The sequence below is a fragment of the Microplitis demolitor genome, chromosome 9, assembly GCF_026212275.2.
Source record: "Microplitis demolitor isolate Queensland-Clemson2020A chromosome 9, iyMicDemo2.1a, whole genome shotgun sequence".
Taxonomy (NCBI): Eukaryota; Metazoa; Arthropoda; class Insecta; order Hymenoptera; family Braconidae; genus Microplitis; species Microplitis demolitor.
Genome location: NC_068553.1, coordinates 8,813,381 through 8,819,892, shown reverse-complemented (window position 1 = coordinate 8,819,892; position 6,512 = coordinate 8,813,381). Strand labels below are relative to the sequence as shown.

The window sequence follows — 6,512 nt, the reverse complement described above, 5'->3', positions numbered from 1 at the left end:
TATGGTGAAGGAATATTTAATTTTAGTCAAAAAGATAACATCACCTTGAACATAATAACCTTAGACACAAAAAAAATTCCTCATAGAAAAAAAAGACACATTTCAGGACCTCTACGTGAAGAATTTAAACAAAAACTAAAATCTACAAGAAAATTTTAGAGCGAAATTAATAGACAAATTCCATGAATATGGGCAACAAATGCCACCTATTATCCCGAACACTGTTGTTTGTAATAAAATTAGACAGGAAGCAATTAACGAAGAATTAGGAATAGAAGGTACATTATGGGAATCTTTGGACTGATTAAAAAAAAATTTAGAGTTTCAATCAGCCCTTCAACAGTTTGGAAAAGACAAGTTTTTTCAATTTTATTGGACACCTGAACAAATAGATGTTTTTAATGATTTATTGAGCTTGAATCCTTGCGTTTCCATCGATGCTACAGGAAGCATAGCTAGACGAATTCCCCGGCAAGACAATTACTCTAATGGTCCGATTTTTTTGCATCAGATCGTGACGTACATTGATAAATTAATCGTTCCGGTCTGTCAAATGCTGTCCGAGCGGCATGATACTGCTATCATAGAGTTCTGGTTGAAAGATTGGTTTTCGAATAATGCTAATATTCCACTGGAGATCGTAACAGACATGTCGAAACCACTACAAAATGCCATCTGCTTAGCTACGAATAATATCACCTATAATCAATACTTATTAATGTGCTATCGCTTTCTAACTAATAAAACTAAAATTTTATTAAAACCTTATTTGCGGATTGATATAGCCCATTTTATTCATTGGGTTTCGCGTTTGCATTGCTTTGCTAACGTTAATGCTGCAGTTAAGGATTTTTATCTACGTTCTTTTGGACTGATGACTACGGCAGAAAATTTGGAAGTATTAGAAAAATTAATGAGAGCCGTTTTAAAGATTTCTCAAAATAATTATAATGTCACAGATGATATTAGATCGTTATTAGATCAAATTAAAACTTTTGAATTTGATGACAGTATAAATTATAAGAATTTAAAAAAAGCTACTCCCTGTGAAGAAAAAAAATTTTGTGATGATCACTTATCTTGTCATGAAGAGCTCATCGAAATGGATGACATTGAATGTCGTTTAAAAGAACCTAATGAACTTGATGACTACATTGAGAGATTGGTTATCGAAACTTGCATAGATAATTCTTCCAATGCATCCATGAACTATAGTTATATTAATAGCTACTACTGTCCTGCTATTTTACCTAGTTTGAAGATAATATTTAAAAAGTTTCCATCGTGGTCAAACGTTATGAAAGGTCCTGATGGTTGCAAAAATCTGGTTCCAACATCAGCACGATCTGAAAATTATTTTAATTTGATTAAAAGCAATCAATTGGACAATTATCAGCCAGTCCGAGTGGATAAATTTCTAGTTAAGCATTTAAGATCAATCTTTTCAAAAATCAAAGAAGCAAGAGCGGCACTTGAACAGTTAAAAATGGAAGAAAAACAGCTAAAAAAAGATAAAGGTAAAAAACAGAATAAAATAAACATTGACAGTATATTTAAATTACAGGAAAATTGGAGAAATCAAGTCCAGCCTATTAGTTTAAGCTCTGAAGAAAGCGACACGTCATTTACGAAAAAAGATGATTCAAATTTACATTTTCGTGATATTTTACCAGACAAACCAGTTCAAATTTCAGAAGATTTAAACAAAAATTCAAATGATGATTCATCAGATCCAGTTCAAAGAATAGACGATTCCAACTCAATTTTTAATAATAATAATAATAATAATAATAATAATAATGATTTATTCGACTTAGTTCAAAGTTCAGAAGATTTAAACTCAATTTTTAATTATAATAATGGTTTATTCGATCCAGTTCAAAAATTAAATGCAGATCTTAATTTAATTTTTGACAAAGATGAATTATCTAAACCAATATTTGTCTCAACCCCTTTAAAAGTTGAAAGTAAAATTATTGATGAAGAACTTACAGACCTTATTAATCCTAAATATTCGTTACTGTCATCTGTTAATGATACTAACTTTTCTTTAGAAAAAAATTCTGATGAAAATTTTTCTATAAAATTAGAATCAAAAATACCCAATTTCCAATTAAAATGTAGTAAAATAAGAGAGAAAAGAACAGATAAAGTTACTTTATGACAGAGAGACTAATCTTGCCAAGTCTGGTCGCACCTAGTATTATGGTCGAATATTAGGGCGCCACTGGAAGATGGACTCGGCCTTCCAGAACCGGATGTTGTAGGATTTTATTTTAATTAATTGAGACTAATTATTTATTCAGGATCGTTTATAATATTTTGTGAGTGAGAAGAGGAACTATAGAATAGGCTGAAATAATGTTAATCCAAATTATTTTATTTTAAGCACCTTGCTTTATTTCATTGACCTTGTGACAATAACTATTACTTATGGCAAACTAATATTCTTATGACAAACTACTGAGTCCCCTGGACATTACTTATGACAAACTAATATTTTCCTTATGACAAACTAAATTTCCTTATGACAAACTAATATTTTCTCGTCCCCTGGACGGTAACTTATGACAAACTAATATTTTCTCGTCCCCTGGACGGTAACTTATGACAAACTAAATCTCGTCCCCTGGACGGTTTCCACACCCACACACCCACGTAAAATATACCTCGTCCCCTGGACGGTAAACCTTAATATTAATTAAAAAACATCCCCTGGATGTATAATTAATTAAAATAACTTAACATGTCCACCGGACCTAAATCACAGACACAGTTTTCTTTACTAAAAATTACTGACTCGACTTTGAACTCTACTTTTATTTTATTTAATTCGTACTCAATGACATCACTTTCTTTTACTCAATTATTAAACTTGATATTTTATATAAAATTGCACTAATAAAATTTCCAGTATAAACATTTCACAACTACTTAATTCTCACTGATTCATTTAATTCATTTATTAATTTTCACTGTCTTATTTAATTCAATTATATTTATTAATTAATTTTGGTTTTAATTTAATTATTAATTAATTAATTTTCCACTGATAATTTTCCCATTAATATCTAATTCCAAAATTTATATATAATTAATTTACTCCAAATTTCTGATAATTATTTTCATTATGTATTTTAACACTCAACTTAATTCACTGACAAAATAATCCATCCTTAACTTTACTCGAGACAATTTTATCGTAATTTTCTAGCGTCTTACTTTTGATTTTATAATTTTAATTAGAATTATTTTAACATTATTTTATAAATATTTCATGACTAATTTAACGACTAGAATTACGTCTTAAATTTACTAGAACATTCGGCCGGTCAATTGGTGTCGCAAGGCCTTAATTTATGATCTTACACGCGGACAAAATTTTGTCTAGGGCGGCCGACAGGTCTGAATACTTTTATTAAGTTATTGAATTTATTTATTGAATAATTTATACGGAAAAATTTATTTTATTCCAGCCGAGAGGCCTCGAATGAAATAAATTTCGAGTTACAACAGAACGACGAGTACACGGCAAAGATTTTACGTAAATTTCGGGACTCCGAGACGCGTGATTACACTAGCCGACGGGCCTTGAAATATCAATCTAATATCGCGAAACCAGCAGAAAGATATTAAGTAAATTAATTATAATTAATTCGGCCCTCAATTATTTAAGTTAGAGGCCTTAATTAATTATAATTTTTACCTCGAGGAAACTCCAACAGTCCTGATGAGAAGGTATCAAGTGGTCTCGTCGCCTCCTCTAAGGTTCTCTCCGCTGGTCTGCACTCTTTCTCTCGTCACCCAGGAATTTCAATTGGTAATCTGTCAAGGAACAATACGCATTAATATTTTGCTAAGTTATCGATTATTATAATTATCGGCCTAAAGGCCTAATAATTATTTGAACAGTTAAATATAAATTAATTATCGCCTCGTTCCACGTGAAGCGTGAACGGACGTATATATTTACCTTGATGATGCTAAGTTTGCGTCCGTTGGTTCTCGTCGTCTGGACAACTCTTCACTTCTTTTTGTTCCGCAGTCCATTATATCTTTTCACTCCCGTTCACTTCTCCGGAAACCTATTCCCACTTTCTTAAACTAAAGGAAATGACGAACGGACGGGCCTTAGTGATCTATGCGACACCCGGTGACTAGTCGCAACACTACTCGTAACTTACGAGGTCATCGGCCGGTTATGGCGGGAACGAAATTCAAATTCAAATTTATTTATTTATTTATGTTCATTAAAATTACCCTGTCACAACTTACAAGTCAAGTCCTAAGTCTAAACGAGGTAAATATGTAACACCTTTCCCAGAAGTGCAAATATTTCATGCTAAAGCAAATAATAAATTACCTAAAAACAAGAAAATAAAGAAAAAACAAATTATTCGCAATGGACAATTCATCCGTGCATACCCGATAAAAGGGAAGAAATTAAGATTGTACAATACATGCCCTTTCGATAGTTTGATGGAGGTTTTATCGTTTAATTACTTAAATTTTAGTAATTTAAAAAATTTTGTAGATTGTCAAATCAAACCCAACTCTTTCTTCTCTTGTTTATTACATTATACTGAATTTGGCGCGGATGCATCTTTTAATAAAAAACGACTGAGTTACTTATTTAATAGTAATAAATACCCAGAAGAAAATTGTTCTATTAACTGTCGTGATGATGTTTCAAGAACTTTCTCGTGGATTATAAACGAGTCAAATTGTAACACTGAACAAACATACTGTACCAACAATAAATGTAATTACTTGAAATCTGTAAAAGCACCAGTGTTGAATATAAATGCTACATTAGTTTGGAAAAATGGACTTCAATCTTTGGAACAATGTATCTGTCAAGAAGTTAGAAAAAAACATTTTTATTTATGTGACGCGTGTAAAACTTTATCTGCCAAAAAACAAACTACCGTCACTTCATACTTATGTCTTAATATTGAACACTTTTATGAGTCGAATATATACTGTGCTAATTCCGGTATAAAACAACGAACAGGATATTATTTGGAGGAAATACCACACCGTTTGGAGGTATTCGAAATGTCATTTCTGTTGTCTGGTGTCATAGAGTTCGTCCCACCTGACAATCCACTAAGTATACCACATTATATTGCATATACCCGATCCATAAATAATGTATGGACACAGATTAACGACATGCAACAGAAATCACAAAAGTTTGCACCAAAATTAAGAGAAGTTAAAGCGTTTTTATTATTTTATGTACTAGTTTAGAAATTAAAGAGTTTGATTTGTAATGATAAGCAATAATTAATAACACCTGGATCAAACAGAACTTACACTTTTATTTTTCCCTTATTATATGTAAAAACTTATATCTATAAATAAAGTTCAGTAATAAAAATAAATTTACATAAATCTCATTATTTTTACTCCTTGACATCCTGAAACAAAAAAAAAAAGGGTATCAATTTTTCTTAAAAAATTATAAGTTAAAGATAAGAATACTTATTACCAGAACAATAATTTGAGGATTATTGCTTATGAAAATAGTCAATATATTTGATCGTTGACTATAATATTGTTGGAATAATAAATGCCTGATGAAAATTAATAATATTCTTCAATTTTGGCATAGCATCCAAGGAATAATTTACTGAAAAATTATCATAAATCAACATTAAAATCTACTTTATGAGTGTACAAAAATTTATAAAAGTGAAATTAGCATACATTTGACGATTTTCAAATTTTTTAATAAACTATTTATTGTAAAAAAACTTCATAATAATTAATTAGTGTTAATAGTACATTTTAATGATTCAACAATTGAAAAAAAGACCTAAGAAATTATAATATGTTTGCTGATTACATTTTCATAACCGTAAAAGTTTATACATTTTCCACTTTAACTCAGTTATAATTATAAAAATGAGTTGAGTACACTTACATTATTCTTTGATAATTCGATTATCAACTTAATTATGAAACATTCGATGAAATACAGCACATTCGAATATCAAATGGAGGTTAACAATTGCTATTTATAAATTATAATATTATAGACTGGCAATCTTAGCTTAAGAACGAAATTTGAAACAAAATCTTTGGGCAGGATTACGATATATATGAATGATTTTTATAATTAAAATAGAATAATTATCTGATTCGAATATATATTTGGATTTTTTCTTATAATAATACTAGAATTATTTATAAAATATAAATAAACATTAGGGCGAACACGAAATAGCTATAGCAGTAGTACATGTAAATATGGCCTTTATAAATTCCAACGACAATTGATGACGTCATAGCACAGCAATTAACACGTACAAATAGTTAATTGCAATTAATTATTATAAATACGGCAAAAATCCGACAACTCTTTTGCCTAGTCAATAGAGCAAGTAGGGAGCAATTTTTTGAGTAAAAAAAAATTGTATAAAGTGTATTATTTTTTGAACTATAAAAATTTTAATTTTCCAAGTTAACAATTTTTTAAAAAATTAATTATTAATTAACTATTAATC

At 29.7% G+C, this 6,512-nt stretch overlaps 1 long non-coding RNA gene across 1 annotated transcript; it reads right to left on the bottom strand.

Annotated features, from left to right (window-relative positions):
- Window positions 1–2,275: 2,275 nt before the first annotated feature.
- Window positions 2,276–6,208, bottom strand: LOC103574310 (uncharacterized). Its single transcript, XR_001345387.2, has 3 exons — window positions 5,930–6,208; window positions 5,495–5,635; window positions 2,276–5,423 (listed from the first exon to the last, which is right to left on the bottom strand). It is a non-coding gene; the product is annotated as an uncharacterized LOC103574310 (long non-coding RNA).
- Between the last annotated feature and the right edge of the window lie 304 nt (window positions 6,209–6,512).